Genomic DNA, 23621 nt, shown 5'->3' with positions numbered 1-23621 from the left:
ATGGAATATCTCTTCTAGTACTCTTTTTGAGATTTATTATGTCTGTTTTGAGATCACGGCATTACTGTGTTTGACTGCTAAACGAATTAAGCACACAATTAAAACGACTATATGTACGTATTTTATTTAGTCGAAATACAATATATGGAGAATACATTATCGGTCATTCGTTAAAGCAATTTAAGTAAATTGATAGTATTATAATGTTCGTTTTTTATATAAAACAAACTAGCCAAAACATTATCAACTCTAAGTAAATACATAAAGAATACAAATATAAATTTTCAGCTTGATAGGCTTGGGTCAGTGGTGTGGAAAAAATCGTGTTGTTACAACATTTTGACATTTCTAAGAGGAAATAATCCCACTTCCGGTTAATTAAATTTAACGATTTTTTTTATTTTCATCACATTGATACAAGGATTATACTTGAATTTTTTTCGTGAAGAGCAAACACATTTAAAGTGCGGAAAAAACAGTGGAAGAAAAATCGAACAAGAGTAAACTACTACTTCCGGTTGACGGTTTCTTACCAAATTTTATATATATGTAACTTGGTGTTAAGCTAAAACTTCTAGATATGAAATTTCAGTTCAATACACGAAAAGGTTTCCGAGGAAAATATAAAAAACCTCGATTCTCTAAAGTAAAAGTACTACTTCCGGTTAAAGGTTAAAATATTTAAAAATGTGCGCGCATATTTATATTATATGTATAATTCGAAAATCTGGCATTAAAACTATGCATAACTTTGAAAACTAAAGGAATCTAATGAATAGATATGAATTTTTAAAAATCGGAAAATATTTTCTCATTTTTCGTAGAATAAAATTAATTTATTTATTTATTTATACAGGTATACACCAATTTTTTACTAACACAGCATCTATGGCTAACATTGTATTATTCAAGACCTAAAATTACAAGAATTACAAACATCGATTATAAACATTACAATCATCATAGAGACATCTATGGACAAAAAGATCGACCTTGGGGTCACATATTCAAGGTCTGGCCAGCAATAGCCAGGGATAGAATCCATGACCACACAATCAAAAGCATTGCATGCTTAACCTCTGATCTACATATGTTGTTCAATTCATTTTTTTAAATAAAATTTATTAGTATCTCGAATTTGTTATTAGCATCTCGAATTTGTGTATCAAAATTTTGTTGATTTTCCATAGATGTCTCTATTGTATTCTATAAACTGTTATGTTTGGGAAAATTGCCAGTACTTATCTAACAATTTGTGTCACTTTGAGGTATGTAAGTAATTCCTGTCGTGGCACATATGATGTATGTACATATGTGTGTAAAAATAAATAAATAAATATTCTATTTTTCATATTGTAATCTGTGTCATAGAGTAATAGAAAATTTCAGTGTGATACATTCATTAATTTTCGTTCGCTGTAATACCACCAATAAACAGCATCCCCTGAATTATATATACGAGCGAATTTTCCCGAGATGAGATTGCTGGCGTTTTCGCATTAAGCGAAACATTCAGACGGTGTGACGCGAGTTCTTTATGGCCTCGCTCGTGGGAATTTGCCGTTGAAAATCCTGAAACTGACTAAATGCCTGCTGAAAATGCATTTCCATAACCGCAAAACCATGGAGAGGCAGCCCTCGGCTGAAAATGTTAAACACCCTTTCGGTACAGTTTCACACGCTGTTCGCAAATTTTCCACGCGAACATGCAAATTTTTCAAATTGCGCTCATCGTAAAATTTAACACACCCACCTCCCCTTTATGTCAAACGTATCACATTCGTGCATGTACATATGTATGTATGTTAAAATGTATATACATATGTGTGTTACATTGAACGTCAGTGATATTTGATTCTCAGTTGTTGCTCCATTGAATTATCATTAACTGAAATTATCATATTAAAAACAGTCACTTAAATACTTTCATAAATCAATTAGCCATACAAGAACTACTTATTAGATCATATACCTTAATTCCAATTATTTTTTTAACTCTCAAACGTTTCTGGAGATCGTCAAACGTATGATATTTGATACTTTGAAACCAAATTTAAGCAAATTGAAGTCTTTCAATTTCTTATGACCCAAAAAAGCTTTAAAAGTCAAGTCCAGTGTTTTGATATAGCTTTTTTTCAAAGTTTGCGCTCTCAATTTGTTTCTTCTGTGCATATAGTATTAGCTTAAGAGTTGTATCTCAAACTTTTGAAGCAATTGTGTAGCAGCTTTATGCAAAGAAAAGTCTGAATTTGAATAAAATATATATGTATGTATATTTATATACATTTTTTTAAACAAAAAAAGACATGATCCTTGTTTTTCACTCTTCGTATTTATTAGCCTGGTCTAAAATAATGTGTCCTATTATGTTTCGTCGGATGAAAAGAGATATGAAAGAATAGCGATTTGAAGAGTAGGAAAACGCTAAACGGAAACGCTAAAGAACGTTAAGTTAAATTGTTACAGAACTGCTTGAGAATTGTAAAATTTAATAAGATTATAATATTACGTCTAATAGTAAGTCCTCTTGAAGCTAAATTATGGCAGTATTATATTGGAAAAAAACATTTTGATAAACAAAATTCCGATTACTTTTGGGTACACACTAGTTTTCAAATATACACACGTACGTATGTATATTGTTTATTCAAATGGATCACGTGACGTGTGTGTTGTATTTAATTTTCACGTCAAATATTCCATTGAGTTCTATTCAGGGTTGGGTATTTCATTCTAAGCTGTCGCATCTAGAAATTGGACTATCATTATCACATTGCACGCTTGCCAAAATTATTTCTAAAATAAAACTTACTCTAAAACGCTGTTTATGTACGCATGATGCAACTTTTCTACGTGAAAGATTGTCTCAAGTGAATTGTTGACAGTCATCCGGCTAATCGAGGATGTAATAGTTTCTTAACTAATCGAATCACATGCTAATCGGGTCGATTAATCCATTGAAGTGATTCATTGGGTATGCGTTCAATTGAAAGTTGAATGATTTGTGTGTAATTGAAATATACTTGGTTTCGTTTTTCTAACCGTTCTCAGTTTTGATTTTGATTGTATTTGTATTATGAAATGAATAAATATGTCGTATTATCGTCGACGTGACGTTTCTGAAGGTTGTCGGATGAACGAACCGGGAAATTAAGTGGGCTGCCGCAAAATAATGCCAAAAAATATATGATATTAAAAGTAAAATAAAAAATTCATAACAATGTTTGGTAAATTAATGTAAGCGACAGCGCGCTTAAAAAGAAAATTCTTGATCTGAGTAAAGCTGTCGTATTAAAGTAACAAAATTTTTCAGAAAGAATACTAAATACAATCTAAGGCAAATTTAAAGATTGTGATTTTTTTTGTTTATAAAATATTTAAATCTCAACATTGCTGTTTTTTGTTTGCCTTTTGTAATGGAAATGGGTTTAATTTTTTACATTACAGTACATATATAAGTCGGTATATTTGAAAGTGGCGGATGTCCAATTTTCAAAAACACTATTTCTGTTTGACGTAATTCATAAATTGTTATCAATTATTTTAATTCGATCTGTCTAGAAACTCGGAAAAACAGAATAAACGTATTGCATGCCAACAGTATTTTTTAAATATTGTTAAACGCAACGCATTGTATTTAATGTTCTGCGAAATACATATTTATCAAAATGAAGAAAAGTGGACTTATGTCACTTTCAATTATAACGGCTCATATATGTATGTGTCTTTTTAGAAAGATATGTATATTTAAATTTTTACAGTCAAAAAAAGCTATATTGTAAAAAATCGATCGGAATTATAAAAGTATTACCTCGTCAAGGGTAAATATTTTTTTAAATTTTTTATATTGATTATAGAAAATCCCTTGATTTTTGAACGGTTTAATTGTATTGATGAAATCTTTTAATCGAACTCTTTACATATGTACATAATTGGTTCCGAGATTTGCTGAAAATTTTACATTTTTTTGGTTATTAAATGAGTAAATAGTCTTTAAATTTAATTGTTTTCTTTTATAGATTCAGAAAAAGCATAATAAATAATAAAATATTTCCTCGTTAAGAAGGGCACAATCTTTTTTTTGATTTTTTTTTAAATGTACATATGTTGTTTATCAATTGCATTTTTTCAAATTTAAAATTACACTTAAGCATTACATAGTTCTAATATTAAATTAAAATTGTATTTTAAGAAAAATAAATATGTGCTTATATGTTTTTATTTATTTATACATTGAGAAAGGCGGCATAACCGATGGACCCAATTTTATATTTTCCCAAGACGTCGTTACTGGTTTGCCCCTGAGCAACATGTATGGTATCAAACTTGTAAATATATACATTTATAGATTATAAATTTTGAAATCATATTCTAATAATGGTCACATAGTGGGTAGGAATGGTTTTTGCCAATTTTATAAGGAACCTTTTCAACAATTAAATCATATGAATTGGCAGACTTTGATAGTAAAAGATCGACTTGGATTCGCAAATAACCAAGCCTGACCAGCAGCACTACAGATAATTCTCTGAATAGATGCTTTTATGCTATACTTCTGGGTGAATCTTAATTTTGAAGAAACTTCAGTATTATTTTTTCCCTTATATGATAAAAATAATGTATTTTGATCATAAATTTTCAAACCAACATTAAGCCCTTTCATAGTTCGTACATATGTACATGATACATTTTTAATTTTAAAAATTTGCCTGAGTATTTTATACATATTTTACATCTTGGGCTAGTGAATTAATGTTTATATCGCAAGTTTTCAAAATTTTAAAATGTACATATGTATTATAGAATACCTAGCCAAAAGTCCCAGTTGATATTGTAAGGGCTGCTATGATATAATATGGAACGTGCATATAAAATTTTTAACGTATTGCAAATTATTCGGCCCACTGATCCTGTTATAATATATCTATACATATATTTCGCCCGGGGCGCGTTGCTTATTTCTGTGTGTAAATCTTGTACATTTTCCCAAAAATATTTAGTGAATAGAATCGAAAAACAGACGCGACACTCTTGAAAATACCAACGCAAAAGAAACACGACTCATTTCAAAGGAGCTCTTTGATTTTTTTATTTTCCCAAGCGATGATTTTTTCTACACCTACTTTTCCCAGCACCGAAACGCGTACAAACTTCGAACAATTTTGTACATTTTCGGCACGAGTGCATCGTATAATTTAATGTACGACACTGAAGTGTACATATACGATAAGTAGATGTGATATTATTAAATTTCGGGCTAGCCTTAAATGGTTGTTTATTCATTTTCGTGCCTTATTCAGAGATTCGGCCTCAATCGTCAGTTCGATTTTCGGCGATTTAGAGTTGCGTTTTTTTTCTTTTAATTTGTTCGACCAATTTGTACGGCTTCATACGCCATTCGGTCGAAGGTAAAATCTTTCTGAAACGAAAATCGCCATTTTCAAAAATCTATAGATGTTCCCCTCTCGCGTTGTGCAAATCGAAGTTAATGGTACTTTCATTATTTTAAATTGCTCCCACTATTGACGTTTTAAAATTGATCGTTCGCATCACTTTTCTTAAATTACCATTAAAACGAGACGTTTTCCCTCTGAAAAGGTTTTTCCTTCAATATAACTAAGCCACTTGTTGAATGCGGTTTTTTTACTAATTACACGAACTCTCTCTCTCTCTCTCTCTCTCTCTCTCTCTCTCTCTCTCTCTCTCTCTCTCTCTCTCTACGCTATGCGATACAATATAGCTTATTTGTGTATATTATAATATCGAATATAAGCTATAGTTTATGTTATGATATATTGCGGCCGAATTGATTGATTGAAATTTGATACTTCCATTATTTTGATTAATAACTAACAAAACGTTTTGATTTTACTCTAATTTATGATTCGATTATTCCATAAGAACATATGTATATGTATATGCATATATGTACGTATAATAAATGTGTGTATGTATGTATTTGTCGGCTATATACATCCTTAGCTTTCAATTAAGGATCACCAAATTAGGTAAATCTCATGGTTCGCTTTTGAAAAAGTTCAAAACCATTTGAAAGAGAATTATTTAACTTTTATAAACCCGTGCAACGCCGAGCATATATATATTTTACTTTATAATAATAATAATAAGTTTTGTAAATTAAGCACAACTCCTAAACCATTGTATCTATTATATTGACATTTGGAATGTAGCTTCTTTACAGTTGTCTTCGAGAAATATCAGATCAGTATTTCTCAAACTGTGGTGATTTCTGTATTCAATTTATATACGTATGTACATACATTTGAATATATTTACAATTAATGAACGATATCTATCTTATAGATCATTGCGTTACTCATTTGAATGAAATATTCAATTTGAGATGTACATATATATGTATGTATGCTACGCGATAAAATGCCAGTGAATTCCGATATTTGAGTATTTGAATCTTTTCTGAATATTATCGAAAAATTCCTTGAAAAAAAAATTAAAACCTTAAACCATATAAATATGTAATTTTAAATTTATTTTTCGATATTTTGGATAAAGATATGCCGGTATGCAAAGGCCGTCATTGGACTAATCACTAGAGGGACTAGGTTGGTCCTCTAAAATCTTTTATCTAAAATTTAAAAATATCTACAATTCAATTATAATAAATTTAAATAGTCGTCTATGTTGATATTGTTCCATATTCCAAGTGCTATCTGACTTTTCAATGAAACATTTCAACTGAATGTGATATTTTTCACCTCATTGAGCTTTGGTTATCGGAGATTATTTGAAACTATTTGTCTGGTAGCCTGCGCTCATCATTATTTTCATAATTGAATTTGACGTATGAGTGGAATTTTGATCTTCTCTCTTCCATTTGTGCCTCGCAGGGATGTTTTTTCACATTTAATTATATTATACTAGTGGTTTTACCCGGCTTCGCTCGGTATTTTTAATATAAACAGCATAAACATGGCTAATCTAATAGTAAACAATATATTTTTTTTTTATTAAATTTATTTAAATCGAAAAAAATAATACTCAACGTTATCGATATCGTCGTCATAGAACTTTGTTTTTTTTTCGATGCTCCCAACCAAACCTTACATAGTTACATATTTACATTCATTAAACATTACAAAGTCTCTTTCGAAATTATATATTAGATTACAAATTTTATTTTTGCTTATGTTCATTTTTATGTACTATTTTTCTTTTGTTCGTTTTCTTATGTAGGCCACTGTGGCGCATTAGGTTCTTCCTGTAATGTCTCAATGGTCCAAAAACTATAAACCTAATATATAAAATAATTTGGAAAGAGACTTTGTATGTAACTATTGTTGGTTCGTAGAAAAACAAATGAATATTCAAATAAATTTAATAAAATGTTTACTATTATATTGGCCATGTTTAAGCGGTTTACATTACAAATGCCGAGCGAAGCCGGGTAAAAACACTAGTGAATTAATAAATATGTACATATATGTTATAAAAATATTTGTATCCCTGAAACGTACTGCCTGCTTAATTTTTATTCCGAATGGTATGTCTTGTTTTTTCAAAACTATAAGTCTGTCAGTTTGTTCTTATTTGAAATATTTCTTTTATTCATAAAACTGCAAAAAACACTTTACTTTTGAATTTTTTGTCCCGAAAACGGTCTTAGACGTGATGCGCTCTCTTACTTCGTCCGCTTTTCCATCGGTTTTTCCTTTCGGTTCAGTTTTTCACCCGACGAAAGGGGAGAGCGAACGTCGCGAATTTTGATGAAGCAGTTTCTTCCGTTCAAATATTTATCTTATGCGCATTACGTATTCGACGGTAAACGATGGCAAAATGTCTGAATAAAGTTTAAAATCGTCTGAATACAAATTCACCGAGCAGACGGACGGACGACTTTTCAACATCGAATCCGGCCCAAAATGTCGTCGGAACCCTCCTCGATAACGTTCGTCACGAATGTGCGAAATTGCGAACAGGTGTTTTGTTAAGAGTTTTGCAAAATACACCCACATTGTAGATATTGTTTACGCTTTGTTCGCAGCCGTGATATTTATTACAATGAACGACGTGCGTCAAACTAAATCGTACAAAATTACCATAGTTGTTTCCTCATTACCGTGATGGACCGCTTTAATCTAATTTTTGGGAGCGGTTTGCTTTTTTTTTGCATGTTTTTACCCCCCCACGGACGATCCTCTCGATTTATTGTCGTACTTAACGCTAACGAGACTGGATAGGCTTTTTAAAACCCCAGTCTTGTATGCGTATACCACTCCTTTATACCTATCCATTATTCACGTGTGTCTCAACGATAGCTTATTAACTGATTCAAAGAGAAAAAGTTAAAACTTAGTCAAATTCTCGATGTTTCTCGATAGATTTCAATAAATATACGTCTGACTCATGTCATTATTATTAGCTTATATCAATTCTAATTAATGTTTACTAGTTCCCATTTGCTTTCAACCCCTACATAATGCATTGTATCCGCAGAACACTCGTCACTTTGGTGCGATCTGCAATAGCTAGTGTACATTTTCGATTAAAATAAAATATGTAGATATTTGAACATACATATGTTTAATCGTAACTTTTTTTGATTTTTAAATGCTTTTTATTATTACTAAATTATGTTCACAATACATCTTATATCTATTTTTTAATAGCTACTGATCTACTGATCATAGTATTATATTATTCTACTGTCAATGTACAGCATAATAGGAAAAATAGCTCAAAAACCTATTTACAATTCTTATAAATGCTCATAATACATCTAATACATAATATTAATTAATGACTCTTTAAAGTCGACGATCTAAAGCAGATTGTGTTTTGGTAATCTGTGTTTATACCTGAAGGGTATAGACATTTTGATGAAATCACCGAGACTCATCACAAGTGTGTTAGTATGGTTATTAGTGATTATGTCATAGAATCTACTGGTTAGTTTGTTAGTAATGTCTATAACTAACGGAATATTATTTATGGCATGCAGTTTTTTTAAGTTAGTATATATGGGTGTATTATAAATTATTTTTATGGATTTATTTTGTATTATTTGGAGCTTGGAAAGGTTAGTGTTCGAGGCGTTATTCCACACAGGTGAAGCATAGGTAAATAATGGTAATATTAGCGTGTGATATAATTTTATATTTTTTTGAGTTGATAAAGAACTATGTCGATTAACTATTGGGTATATTGATGATATACCCCGCATCGCCTTGAATAATTGTAACTTAGAAATTTTCCACGTAAGTGAAAGGGGGTTGTTTTTATTTCAATTCCGCTTCTCAGGTGTTAAACGACATTAACCCCGTCCCCTTTGACCCCACCTGCTTTCTTAGCATTGTTTAGCATCCCGTTTTGCATGAGGGCTCGTTTGCCTCGCATCTGGTTGGCTCGTCAGCCTAATATGATAATAATATTACGCGGGATAATGCAGAAGTTGCTCGCTCGCATCCGGATCATCCCTTTGCGGAGCTTTACGCATTACCGGAGTGAGCTTTCTGCGTGGAGGCTCTGACGCTTCTCAAACTCCCGAAAATAATAAACGAAATTAACATAACATAACTCGGCTGGATGGATGGCGGCTAGGGACGGGAGGTTTACGATCTGCCGAAAAACTTTCATCCAATTTGGCCGACAGTTGCGAAAAATTTTCATCAATGAATCCGCTTCAAATATATACACGTAATAAACGACTATTTTCACTTTAATAATGAAAAAAAAGTGATGTTTACGAATCTCAGTATCGCCTTTACGTATCCCGTGCCTAAATTCAATTTCAACATACTGTACCGTATATTGTATAATTTATCACGTTTTCATACCGCTCGTTTTTCCCTCCTTAAAGGGCCGCATTGTTTGTTATATTTCGCATTATGAAAATTAATTTATCGCGTGGTTTGCGCAACTCAACTTTTGTACATATCATTTGAACTTGTCTCGCTTGTTGAGATTGTATTTATAATACATAAATCAATTTAGTCTTGTCACCGTGCGTCATGCACATAATTCATTTTACCATTACAATTCCTACGATGTACGAGTGTACATATAACTCTGGACTTTGTAATTCCCTTTTATGTCCCAGCAGAGGTTTGCTTTAAGTTGTTAAATTAATAATCTGCAGGGATTTACAGATGCTGGCTCTCTCTCTCTCTCTCGCTCTCCGTATTTGCATATTTTGTGTGCACTTAGTAGACACATCGCAACATACATTTTGTATGCAAGGAAAGATTTTAACATTGCATCTAAATTTTCATAATGTAACGTACATATGTATATAATTTGCGTTATGGTTTAAATATAATAATAAACAACATATTTTATTTCAATTTTTGTGCACTACAGTCGAATCGATCTAGCATGACGCTTGCGTAAAATTAAAATTACATTTCGTTTCAGTTTTGTGTTGTATTTTGGTGAAGAAATACAACATCGTTCGTGCGTATAGCGGTCGGTAGAATTGGTCATTTATTTTGTTAGTTTTGAGTTCGTATTTGATATTTTTAAATATTTACATTAATATTTTTTTTATATAAAATACATAAGTTGTTGATATTATTAATTTATTTATGGAATACGTATATATTTTATATGAATGGAAATTTATATTTTTTAGACGATAAAAGTAATTGTCAATGTCATGTTATGGACAGCAAAACCTTTAGCAATGTTATTGAAAAACTTGCGTTGAATTATATTGTAATAATATTATATAGTTAAATTAAAAATAATTAATTAAAAAAATAAATTATTTTACGTTTTTCAATGTTACAACAGCATGCTCGTTCTCGCAATTCTCACCCTACATCGGATCGACTAGGTTGCCAATTTGTTGGTACTGTTTCAATGAAAATCAGACAAATTGGCAAACTCTGATAGGAAACGATTGACCTGGAGTCACAAATCCAAGGTCTAGCCAGCCGAAAACCAGTGGGATTTGAACTCGTGACCACTTTGTTCAAATAATTATATGCTAACTACTAGTCTATTCGGCTGGTTAATATACAAATATTTAGATATAAAACATATTTAAACCACCACACTGTATACATTTATGTGCCACACTATTGTATCTACATATATATTATACAATAATAAGCTCAAGTCTGAAATTACGCAACCAATTATTAGATTTCTCCAATTCGAACGCTATTTCAGATTGAACTGTTTTCATCGAAAACAATATCGTATTATTGTAATACATATATACTATAATATATGCGAGTATAATTTTATATAATCAGCACAGAGGACACGCCGCCGTCTGCAAAGTGTTAAATCCAATTTCCCGTTTCAATGGAAGTCGTATGCCAGATTTGTTCTCGCGCAGACGTTCCCGTTTCGTTCAATTTTCATTAATATGCGAAATTTAGGCGATTCCCGTCTTTTGCCGACCGATTTAGACGCCCTTATTATTGTTGAAGATTATGGAATATTCACGGGTATACATATCTTATGGGTATATAAGCGGTTGCCATACATACACATGTACATATATGCATATTATTTTATACTCGTGAATTATGGGAGTAATCCCGCGTCCGTAATATTCTGGCGTGATTTATATCGGATTCTCATTTTAAGAGATCGATATCGAATGGAGGGGGGGTGAAGGCGGAATGGATGCAATAAATCATGGAAATTTATGAGTGCCAATTATTCGCGCGCTAAAAAAGGTCAACATGACAAAATTCGCAGTCGAAACTTTTGGATTTCAGGCGTTGTATATGTGACCTGACGTGTTCGGTGATACATAGGACGATCGAATGTTTCGTTTTAATTTGGGCAATGTTATTTAATAAACTAGTACCTATTGTATGAAATACACAAACGAATGTGTATAATATATATATATGTATATATAAAAACGGATGCGATGAATGTATGTTTGTGGGTATGTGGCGGACGCGTCACTGGTTGACGCGTTATGTTATGGAGATTTCTAAACAACAAATTTTAGAATGCCAGGAGTATATGTTGTGCCTAGAGATATTTAATAAAATAAATACACGCGAACAAGGCGCACAACCAATCAGCGTGAAGTGGTCCACGTGGACTAAAACGGTTGACCAATTAGAGCATCGACGATACATTCTGACCAATGGGTGCAATTCAAGCATCCGCTATAGGTATGTCGCGTGAGGACCGATCGTGCGTGGAGTATAGGGGAAGTGGGGGTGGTGTGGAGGGTCTGACATGAGCTCCTGATATTAAGCAACTGACTTGGAACGAGTGACATCAGCGTCACCCGCTGCGCTGGAGCGTACACATACACACATCCACAAATAAACACACACATTCATTCGTCATTTCTAACGGGTGAACGGGTCGGATCAGTGATCATGCAATGCGCGCACTCTTATCTTTACATTTATCTTTATTTTAATTCGTGTATCAATTCCTTTCCGAAACCACCCATTGAAATCAACGGACACGAGACTAGTTGCATATAATACAAGTGTTGTGCCCGTTGATGGTTTTGGAAAGGAATTGATACATGAACCACACCTTAAAATCAAATCAAAGGCTACTGCTGTTACATCTACACCACATACACATTACGGAACATTGTATTAATGTATGAAATATTTTTTTTTAATACCGCCGCTACGTCTATGCCACGTACAAATGCAAAATATGAATGTCTCCATTCAGAATATACAAAATAATACGTATCATACTGTTGTTTACGTGTAGTTGCCGGTATCTGCTGTGTCAATATGAATACATGTACTATGTTCATTCGTACGATATTATTATTTCTCCCACATTTCCTCAAATACGGAAATCCTCGTTATATCGGTTACTGTTAAACCTATGTCAATACAAAAATTAAATATCGCCGAAAACACTGCAGGAGGTGATTTTTGGCCTGGATCGCTATAGAACAGGCCTGATAGCGGTTTTTTGTGCAAAATTGTCTAAAAATAATTGAGAGTGAAAAAGGTAACTGTTAACTGTTTAGCCTGTGATTTGTGAACTTATGGTAGAAAAAAAAATAATACGAAAATAAATATTTTTCACTTGGCATTTTAAGAGGAATAAGAAATGGGTCTAATTTTAGATCCAACCAACTTTCATTATTACAATATCTCTTATTTTATCTTCGGACGTGTATTTAGCCTTCCGTGTCCTAATATAATAATAGATTCGGATCCTATTTGATATAACCATCGTAAATTGACAAAGTTGTTCTCCAACATAGCATCGTCTCAAAAAGTTTAACTCTGATCATTTGCTTCTTTTACTTTGACGTTATTTGCGCAAATCCCTTGTTATACCTTTATGTAAATTGAACAAATTCTCCAATATCGTGCGCTCCTTCACCGGACTTGTTTCGTCCTTATTTGCATCAGATCTGTAGCTATTTTTGAACTTCCACTTTTCACCTACCTCGTCCCCCTTAAATTATTCAAACTGATCGTGAAGTTTAGTCGAATAAAATCAACATTCGATTAGAACATATTATAGATTTAGATTTTTTTATCTGTGTAATCATTTCCTTTAAAAAAGCAAACAATATATATAAATAATATATATAAAAACGGACGCGATGTGTGTATGTATGTGGGTATGTATGTGACAGAGCGTGGACTTGCAGTCAATCAGAGCAAAGTATTCGAGACGCGGGGAAGCGTGGTAGCGTATAAGTGGGGAGGGGGGTTGTGGAGCATCATTTGACGTCAGGCCGATCGACGAAAGGCATGTGCAACGTTGGGCTGAGCGACGGGTGACACATACACACACATTTCTTTCATCATTTTGAACGGGTAGGATTGGTGAGCGTGTAATGCGCCCACTTTTTATTACGATAATATTTCGTGCGCCTATTAATTACCTTACTATAGATTTATGTACATATATATAACATATAACTTTATTTTAATTTTTGTATGAATTCCTATCCGAAACCGCCCGTTGAAATCAACGGGCAGAACACTAGTATAATATATATAAAAAAACGGACGCGATGTATGTTTGTGGGTATGTGCGGTGCATCGACAAGTATGGAGATTTCAAAAAAACAAATTTTACAATACCAGGAGTATATTTTGTGCCTAGAGATAGTTAATTAAATAAATACACGCGACCAAGACGCACAGACAATCAGAGTGAAGTGGTCCACGTGGATTAAATCCTTTGACCAATTAGAGGAACGTATCGTCATTCTGACCAATGCGTGCATTTTAAGCATCCGCTATAGGGATATGGCGTGCGATCGAGTCGAGGAGACGCGGAAAAGCGGGGAAGTGGGGGGTGTTAAACGTCTGACATGTGCTCCTGATATTGAGCACCGAATAACGTCAGTCCAGGCGACGGGTTATTGTCAGATAAGCTGCGCGGGAGCGTACACACATACACACATCCACGAAGACACACATTCATTCATCATTTCGAACGGGTGAATGCGCCCATTAATACGTGCGCGCGCCTATGAATTTCCTTACACTATACCTATATTTATATTATATTTGTTTATTTATTTATTAAATATACATGGGGGAGGAGGCAAAGCCGATAGACCCAAGGAGTTTGATTTATACATATGTATATGTAAATTAAATGACAAAAAAAATAAAATACATTCAAAATGACAAAAAATTAAAAAAAAAAAACAATAAATACATTCAAAATTAAAATTAAAATAAGAGAGAAAAAAATTAAACAAGAAACAGAAATAAGAAATTAGGAAATACATAAGATATTGGGAAAGAAGAATTACAGAAATACTTTTAGATTAAGAAATGCATCAAGTTTATTCTTAAAAATATTAAGGCGTAATACTTAATTTAATATTAATATAACATTGTAGGATATTAATATAAAATGATTATAATTATGTATAATGATGTGGCTCATGCCGAACAGTTGGTATTATACACATATGTATTAATGCTAAGGTTGGTACTCCCGAACCTTGTCCGGGGGCGACAGTAGTCGCGCTGTGACGTTGACCGGGTGCGTACGCGCATCGAGTATTGTTCTCAAATAAACGTATGAGATTGAATTGAGTTTTTACTTGTTTTACTTGCTTTTACTTGTCTCTCTCTCCTGCAATCCTCCCTACTACCCAGCGGACTTCCTATAATATTATTATATTTAATATTAATATATAACATATAATTTTATTTTGAATCGTATGCCAATCACTAATACAAAACCACCCGTTGAAATCAACGGTCACAACACTAGTCCCTGCATATTTAATGAAGTCAGAAATATTTCACAAATTGGCTGTAACATACATATATGTATGTATGTATGTATGTATGTACATATTCTTTTACATGTTTATTATAAAACATTAGAAATATCATTGCTTATTTTCGGTATAATTCCTAGTAAGCCTCGAGCTTAATATTGTTTTAAATATATCGTGTTAACCCATGACATTTAAATATTCCATAAATTATCCCTGTTTTTATCCCTTTGACGCGCCGTTAAACCCGCGCTATGTGCGAAAATGTCACAAAAAATATTTGAACCTCGAGCGTTTCAACTTTCAATATATCATATCATTGTTTTTATCGAACACACTCTTTAGTTGTAAAAATACGAAATATAATACGCGATGTTTATCATTCGTTTTTGAGACTTTATATATATATAATATGTACCTATCCATACATATGTATATATGTAGATCGAAATACTTGTCTTTGAAATTTATTTCTGCCATAAATTGTATAATACACTCGATAAAAAATTACGTGTTACAAAATTGTATAAACCTGTAAAATGTCGTTTTTAAGCTTACGTATATTTTTCTGTTAGGCACTCATAGAAGTGTGTAAGTACGAAGGTGGAAAGGTAATCGGATTAGTGTTTCAGGAAAGAGCACACTCAGTTTTCTGGAAAATAACGCAATTTTCGATGAAATTGCAAATTTTGAAATATTATCGAAAATATTTGCTTAAAAAATATTAAATTGAATTTTGCCTAAACAATTTAAACCCGCTATATATTACATAGCCTACCTTATATAATACAATATCCAATATAAAAAATTCTACAATGTAAGATACATTTTTACTTTATCTACATATGTATGTATGTATGTACGTAGTAACGATAGATGAAGTTTTGTGATCGATGAACTCGAGATTTTGACCGATTGGAACTCAAAATCGATCACTTATCACGTTTTAATATTGTAGCATATGCATTGATGTATAATACACTAGATCCGCCCTCACGCTTTATACTGGTCTCCCTTTTGGCACAGTTTCTCTCAGTAGGTAGGTAGGTACCGCTGCGTCGTAGAAAAAAAAACCTTTTCTTTTCCCAACTTCCCCGCTAGTTAAACCCCCCGCACCCCTCAGTTAGTGAAGACAAGATCTCCGACCAAAATCACACATCAGAGCCCATCTATGTGTATTATATATCTATGAGCACATTGCGAAAAGGAGCCACCGTTTTAATTGGTTTTCGAGGATTATCTCCAGGCTTAAGTGCAGTTGGCTAACAATGGAGACCCCCGAATTGACTTAGTGGTCGGTAACGGTACTCCCGCTAGAGTTCTCAGAACTGACAGCGCGATACCGTGGGACTGCATATCTGGTACGTGACTATAACAATAGGTAAACAAACGTGTCGAGGAAGATGTAGTGAATTTGAAATCATATTCAAATGGTGGTGTCTTAGTGGGTAGGATGGTTTTGCCAATTTGATAGAGGAACCGTTTCAACAATGAAATCAGATAAATTGGCAAACTCTGACAGGAAACGATCGACTTTGAGTCACAAATATCCAAGTCTAACCAGCAGCATTAAAGATTAACACGGAATCAAGCCCGGTCACCTCTCGGTGCTATACATAAACGCAACCACCGAGCCATACTGACATAAATTATTTTGAAATAAATTGCTTAAAACTTATTGTTCATTATAAAAAAAAAACATGTTTTTTCAAGTTTTTTTGCAAACTTGATTTGAACTGATGGAATAGTCTATTGTTTTTTTAAAATTTCCATGACAATTATCCGAAGTCTATTAAGAGGGCTGGATACCCGAAACGTTAATTTTGTTGCCGTTCCTTTCTTTGATATATATATTGAGTGAATGTACATATATATTGCGTGAATGCGACAATATATGTATATCGATATATATATTGAGTGAATGCGACAGTTGCGCCTCGACCAGATAATATATATTTTAAATCGACAAAATTGAGGTTTCGTATTCTCCAATTTTCTCCTTCGAAACTGGACCAATTTAAAATAAAAATTCATCATCGGTATGAGAAAGATATTTTATATGTTTGTGTGGTCGTATTTTTTTATAAATCAACCGTTAAATAAACACGCTGGACTCTTTTCGTGGGTGTAAAAAAGAGGCGATTTTATAGATGTTTGGCGGCTCCTAACTCATATAAAAACGAGTTCGAATTTTCGCATGACCACAAAACTTCATCTATCGTTACTACGTACATATATAAAGTAATAATTAATCAGAGAAAAGTGTAATACGTTTGTATGGACAAGGCGCTGGTGTACAGCCCTCTTAAGAGGGCTGGACAGCAGCACCTTGTCCATACAAACGTACTATACTTCTCCCTTCCTCAATTATGGCACTAAAAAAAATATTTTTTAATATGCTATAGATATCCACCATTGGGGTGCATCTATTGTTTTATTTTTTTTATTAATTATTTTTTAAAGGAGCTAGAAGCCGCCAAAAATCTATAAAATCGCCTCTTTTTTACACCCACGAAACGAGTCCAGCGTGCTTATTTAACGGTCGATTTTTAAAAAAATACGCCGATAGATGCACAGAAAGTATCTTTCTCATACTGATGATGAAATTTTTTTAAAAATTGGTCCAGTTTTGGAGGAGAAAATAGTAGAATACGAAACCTCGATTTTGTCAATTTAAAATACGTTTTATCTGGCCGAAGCGCAACTGTCGCATTCACTCAATATATATATTGATATATATATTGTCGCATTCACTCAATATATACATACACTCAATATATATATCGAAGAAAGGAACGGTAACAAAATTAAGGTTTCGGGTGTACAGCACTCTTAATAACCGTGCAGATTTTTCTATCAGCGATAGACGTAAGAGAGTTAATCATCGTTAAAATCCAATCAATTTATCGATTCCGTCTAAGATTTGAGGGCACGACCTCTCTCTATGTCTCTACTGGTAAACGATCGCTTAACCAGTGTGCTATGGCTCGACTTTGGAACAATGGAAAACACCTAGCGGTATATCCAGCGTGAAAATTTTATATTGGGAAAGTTGTGCATAAGTTGTAAAGGCTCAGATATTATTATATGGCAGTTAAGCGGATCGGAGGGCGGCCATTCTCGGGGCTTAATCGCCCCCGCTGTCATTGTCACCGAAAGGGTTAACGCTTCTCGCCTCCCTCCGTCCGTTTAAATTTTCGATTATCCGCTTCGAGTGCAGACTTCCAGAGGCACAGGCCTCGACCACGTCTAATCATGAGGTTTTCCCGTCCCTCAGGCCTGTCACGCCGCTGGCATCGTATCTCATCTAAGTTTGTAATTAATTAACGGTGCGCCCACCGCACAAAAGCCACCGCAGCGGGCCTCGTTAAAATTAGGGACCGCGCAAAAAGAGGGTTAACTCCGAATTAACCGACAGACGTATTAAATTCGAGTGACGGATTGGAAATTGTGTCCATTTTCCGGGAACGTATCCGTCTAGCGTGGTTTTCCCAGTCGTCACCTATGTATGTACATATGTAGAAAATTTCGCCCCCTTGTTCAATTTCATTTGATTTCCACTTAAATTGAACATAATTTTGACGTTCATTAGTAGTAATGCAAATCATCGTGATGCAAATCATTGTCGATTTATTTTATGGGCAACTTGCTTGGTTAGTTTGTTGCTTGACCAGATCGTATGTATGCAGTTGTATGGAGCATGCCACACCGCGAAACTCACTGGTAGATCCCTCAACATCTATAGCGCTATGTGACACTCACCCCTTAGGATTGTTATATAAAGTTTTATAATTTGAGTTCCTTGAGTTGAAGAGTTGAAACCATCTTGATTTGTACAATAAAGTTTCTTAATGGAAAGTTGGATAATAACACTTGTATTGCTTTGTTAAAAAAAAAATTGTTAGCCACTTTGTTGGACGCCAAGCTTTCAGTTGAAAAGGTGTGTTATAAATTAAAATAATGCAAAATCTGCGAGGTTTATTATTGTAATTAGCTTTAAAAATCATTCAAACGTTTAAATAAACGTCGAAAAATATGAAATAAGTGCAATAAATCAAAAAAATCCCCAAAATACACACAGACACACACACACATCTTTTCTAGACCATAAAACGTGATCAGTAATCGATTCTGAGTTCGAATCAGTCAAAATCTCGAGTTCAAATTTTCGCATGATCACAAAACTTCATCTATTGTTACTACGTACATAGATAAAGTAAAAATAATGACTGAAGCAAAGTCGTCATTCCAAGGCGGTTATCATTCTCATATTGACCGTTGAGTGCGGCGCGTACTGAATTCCCCCTCTCTCTCTCTCTCACATCTGTGAGGCACGTGTACAAGGGGCTTTTTGCGAAAATATTTATTTCTTTTGATATCGATCAATGTTTTTATTTCGTAACGACATCATTCGAATCATAGAGAATTTTATGATAAATAAAAAAATATGAAACCCTACATTCAGTATATTTGGAGAAATACAATAAAATATAAGTCCTGGTCACTCGCTATCCATCACAGTGTAGCAAGTGCTTAATGAACGATTTTACGAACTAGGTGTAACATGCGTATATGTACATATCTCATATATAATTTCGTAACTACATACATATATGACTTTGTAACTGTGTATGTATATATATATATAAATATATATATATATATATATATATATATATATATATATATATATATATATATATATATATATATATACATATATGTATGTATGTAAGGTTTGTTGGTAACATCGAAAACAAATCAAAGTTTCTATGACACTGGATTTAGTATATTTGGAGAAAAAAAAAATATATGTCCTGATCACTCGCTATCCATGACAGTGGAGCAAGTGTCAAGTATGTAATATTGATCGTCATCAAATCGCATTATTAACTCTCTTCATAGACACGTTTAAATTTAAACAAAATGTAACTAAATTTAGCTGGTTTTTGTACAACACAAAATATGTAAATTTTTACCTATGTTTAAAACATTTTAGTCGTTTAAAATGCTGTCTTTTTTAAAATTAAAATAAATATGATAACACTGAATATTTTTTACGCCCTTGATGGTGCTCTTGTTCAGTACTTAATATTAATTTGAAGTAAATTGGCGTTCATGTTTTAATCCAAATGGCTAATTATTTTCATTCATGCAACCAACGTACATAATTAGCCAGCAGTATGGCTCAGTGGTAGCGTGTATATTTAGTAGCAAGTAATAATTGGGTTCGATCACGCTATACTGCTGGTTAGACTTGGATATTTGTGACTCCAAGTCGATCGTTTCTTATCAGAATTGCCCAATGTTATCTGATCATTATTGAAACGGTTAATCAAAATTGGAAAAAATATAATCCTAACTGCTGTCATAAATCTTCAGTATTTAATGTTAAAATTGTGTACAAATCTAAAATCCATGGATGTCGTAATGGATTAATTAATTAATTAATTCTTATATTAATTAATGAATCCATATACAGTGATTTATGCAGTAAAAATGCTGCATTGTTTGTAATTAATTGTGTAGGAAGGCGCATTGGGGTCTTCCTGTCAAGCCTTCTTGGTATATATTTTATTTTTTATTTTATTTTTATTTTTATTTTACATATATACCAGGAAGGCCTTACAGGTAAATCCCAATGCGCCTTCCTGGCCAATTACAAATACAAATACAGCATTTTTATTATAAGTCGTTGAATTGCGAGACACTGAAAAAACTCGCAAATTAACGAGACATCTATGAATTGTACATAAATTTTTATTGTACATCAATCAAATTTTTCAAATAGTGGTGACTTAGTAGGTAGGAAGGATTTTTAGCCAATTTTTTTTTCCGGGAACCGTTTCAACAATGAAATCAGAGAAAATTGGCAAACTCTGATAGGAAACGATCAACCTGGAGTCACAAATCCAGGTCTGACCAACAGCATACTCTGAAAAATTCATTTTCATTCAGGGATAGAACCCGGCACCTTCTTGACGGTAAGCAGAAGCTTAACGTCCGAGCTATACTATATCTATGTTAAATAAAATATGTACGTACATATATAAATATACAAACAAAAACATAAATTATATTAATAATAGACAGCAGCAGTAATATTCTGTCATTAAATTGTAAGATTTTGCTTTCATATAAAGTAGGTTTAAATTAATTTTCAGTAGAATCGGACATTATGTAATAAAGATATAATGAAGATCTTTATAACCGTCAATGCAGAACATTTCCGCTATGCTTGTAGTCAAGGAAAATCTTAATCACATAGCAGCTATTTATACATTAAATTTTATGGTGAGTTTATATCTGAAAATTTTTTTCTCGACTTCCTTTTACGTTTCGTGTCTGTGGTAAATTTTGTAGACTTTAGTGTGGTCGTTCCGTGGAATGAGTGTATATCAAATAACAAGGAGCTCTGTAAGCTCTAAAATATACAACATTTCGAATCGTATAAACAACATCGGAAATGAAAGTCTGGAACAAACAATGACACAATATAATCTCTAGTGACTGCAAGGTATGTATAGGTATGTGTACATACATATATACATAGTTGCAACTGGAATGCGTAACTAATAAAAAGTACGATACAGCATACCTTCACCTTAATTTTTCCTAGAATAATTGGGTATATGTATCTACATATAATCTTTTACCTACACAAGTCCAATTTTGAATTCCAAAAATGCTATTTCTGTTTGACTTTATTCACAAATTGTTATCACTTATTTTAATTAGATATGTCTAGAATCTCGGAAAATCCAAATAAACGTATTATAGGCCACCAGTATTTTTATATATTATTAAACACAAAACAGTATATTTAATGTTTTGCTAGTTATATCTCAAAATGAACAAAAGTGGACTTTCAATCATAGCGGCTCATATATACATACATAGAACATCATATCGAAGATCAGGATTCATATGAGATGTTGACATTTCAATGCTTAACATGCTCTATAAAAGAAGAATTAGAATCTCGACTCAATTTTCATTAATTTATCTCTTTCAATAGTGCATTTTTGATTAGTTGTTTGCATTTCCTCAATTTGTTGAAAAATCTTTATTTCTTTGAATTTATAAAAAGCATAAGGCTCTTTATTGAATTCTCGTTAGACATTATTTTTATTGCAAGTATTATATATAGTCGTTTTGTTTAAGAAAATCCTTCCATTTTCGGATTGAAATGTTTATGTTAAAGATTTAAATAAGAGGATTTCAAGAAGCTTTCCACTTATCGGGAAAAATATCAAAAATTTTCGTAAAAAATGTTGGATCACTACTTTTAATAAACCCAAGTGTACATATATAAAAAAACTTATTTGATCCGTATTTTTTATTGAAATAATAACATTGCTTGTTGTTATCGCCTGTCTCGTTGAAAACTTAGACGTTACAACAACTTTGCCAAAATTTTCAGAAATCCAATTCTAAAAATTATTCCCTGGATTAGTAGTTATATATAAAGTTCATATTAGAAAATTTTATTATATTCTTCGCAATCCCATTCAAATTCAACAGTTCATACAGCATACATATACGTATACACATCGCAACTTATATGGCTTGAAACCTCAAAGCACAGACTACTTACATACATACATTATACAGTAAACGCGTTCAATGAATATTCAATTTTCATTCAAAGGGCGAAAGGAGAAAAGGCACCGTCATTGTTTTACCATTTTATGCAATCGATAGGATATTTTTCAAAGTCAAAATCAAGGGTTCCGCTATCGGTGATGGGACGGAGAGGCAACGACCTTACGAAAGTAGTTTCACTCGCAGTTCAAACTCTCCCAGGGCATGTATCAAACCCTTTATACTTCGGAAAAGGTCTTTGTTCTGTCGCGTCGATTTGGCGAAAGGCTTTTCGCGACGTGGAAAATGAAAAATCGCGTCGTGCCCCGACTGCGACGGCCAGACGCATAAATCGACTTCGGAAAACCCGTTGCAAATATTTTCCACGTGTGTATCACGTACACTAAACTGTCATCATTCATCTTACATTTAAATTCGATTCGCCACACACCCGCATATACGTACATATATATATATATACATATTTTCATAATATATCACAGTAAAAAGAATCACGTTCCGTTTCGTTGCGCGTTTATTTTATATTAATATTTTATTCGCGGTCTGTGCGTGAAATTTTATTATTCACAACGTTTCTTCCTACACATTATACCTACGTAAAAAGGCGCTCAAAAAGTTCCAGATTGTTTTTCGTTAACAGGATGCTGTATTTATGATTAGTTAATGCGGACGTTTTGAGACTTTGATACACTTATGTGTGATTTTATATCAGCTTGAGTAGAACTTTCATATTAAATTATCTCTCTTGATAGAAAGAGTTCAAAAAAAATTTCTTAGATGCCTTTATATGAAGAAATATAAATATTACCCCTATTTATTTCCC

At 32.9% G+C, this 23621-nt stretch overlaps 1 protein-coding gene across 1 annotated transcript in view; it reads left to right on the top strand.

The window, feature by feature from the left end:
* rdgA (retinal degeneration A) overlaps nucleotides 1–23621 on the top strand; it is a 229449-nt gene that overhangs the window by 170706 nt on the left and 35122 nt on the right. The window lies entirely within an intron of this gene.

This window comes from Arctopsyche grandis, chromosome 13, assembly GCF_051622035.1.
Source record: "Arctopsyche grandis isolate Sample6627 chromosome 13, ASM5162203v2, whole genome shotgun sequence".
Taxonomy (NCBI): Eukaryota; Metazoa; Arthropoda; class Insecta; order Trichoptera; family Hydropsychidae; genus Arctopsyche; species Arctopsyche grandis.
The sequence above is the reverse complement of the archived record's forward strand: the minus strand, read 5'-3'. Positions and strand labels throughout refer to the sequence as shown.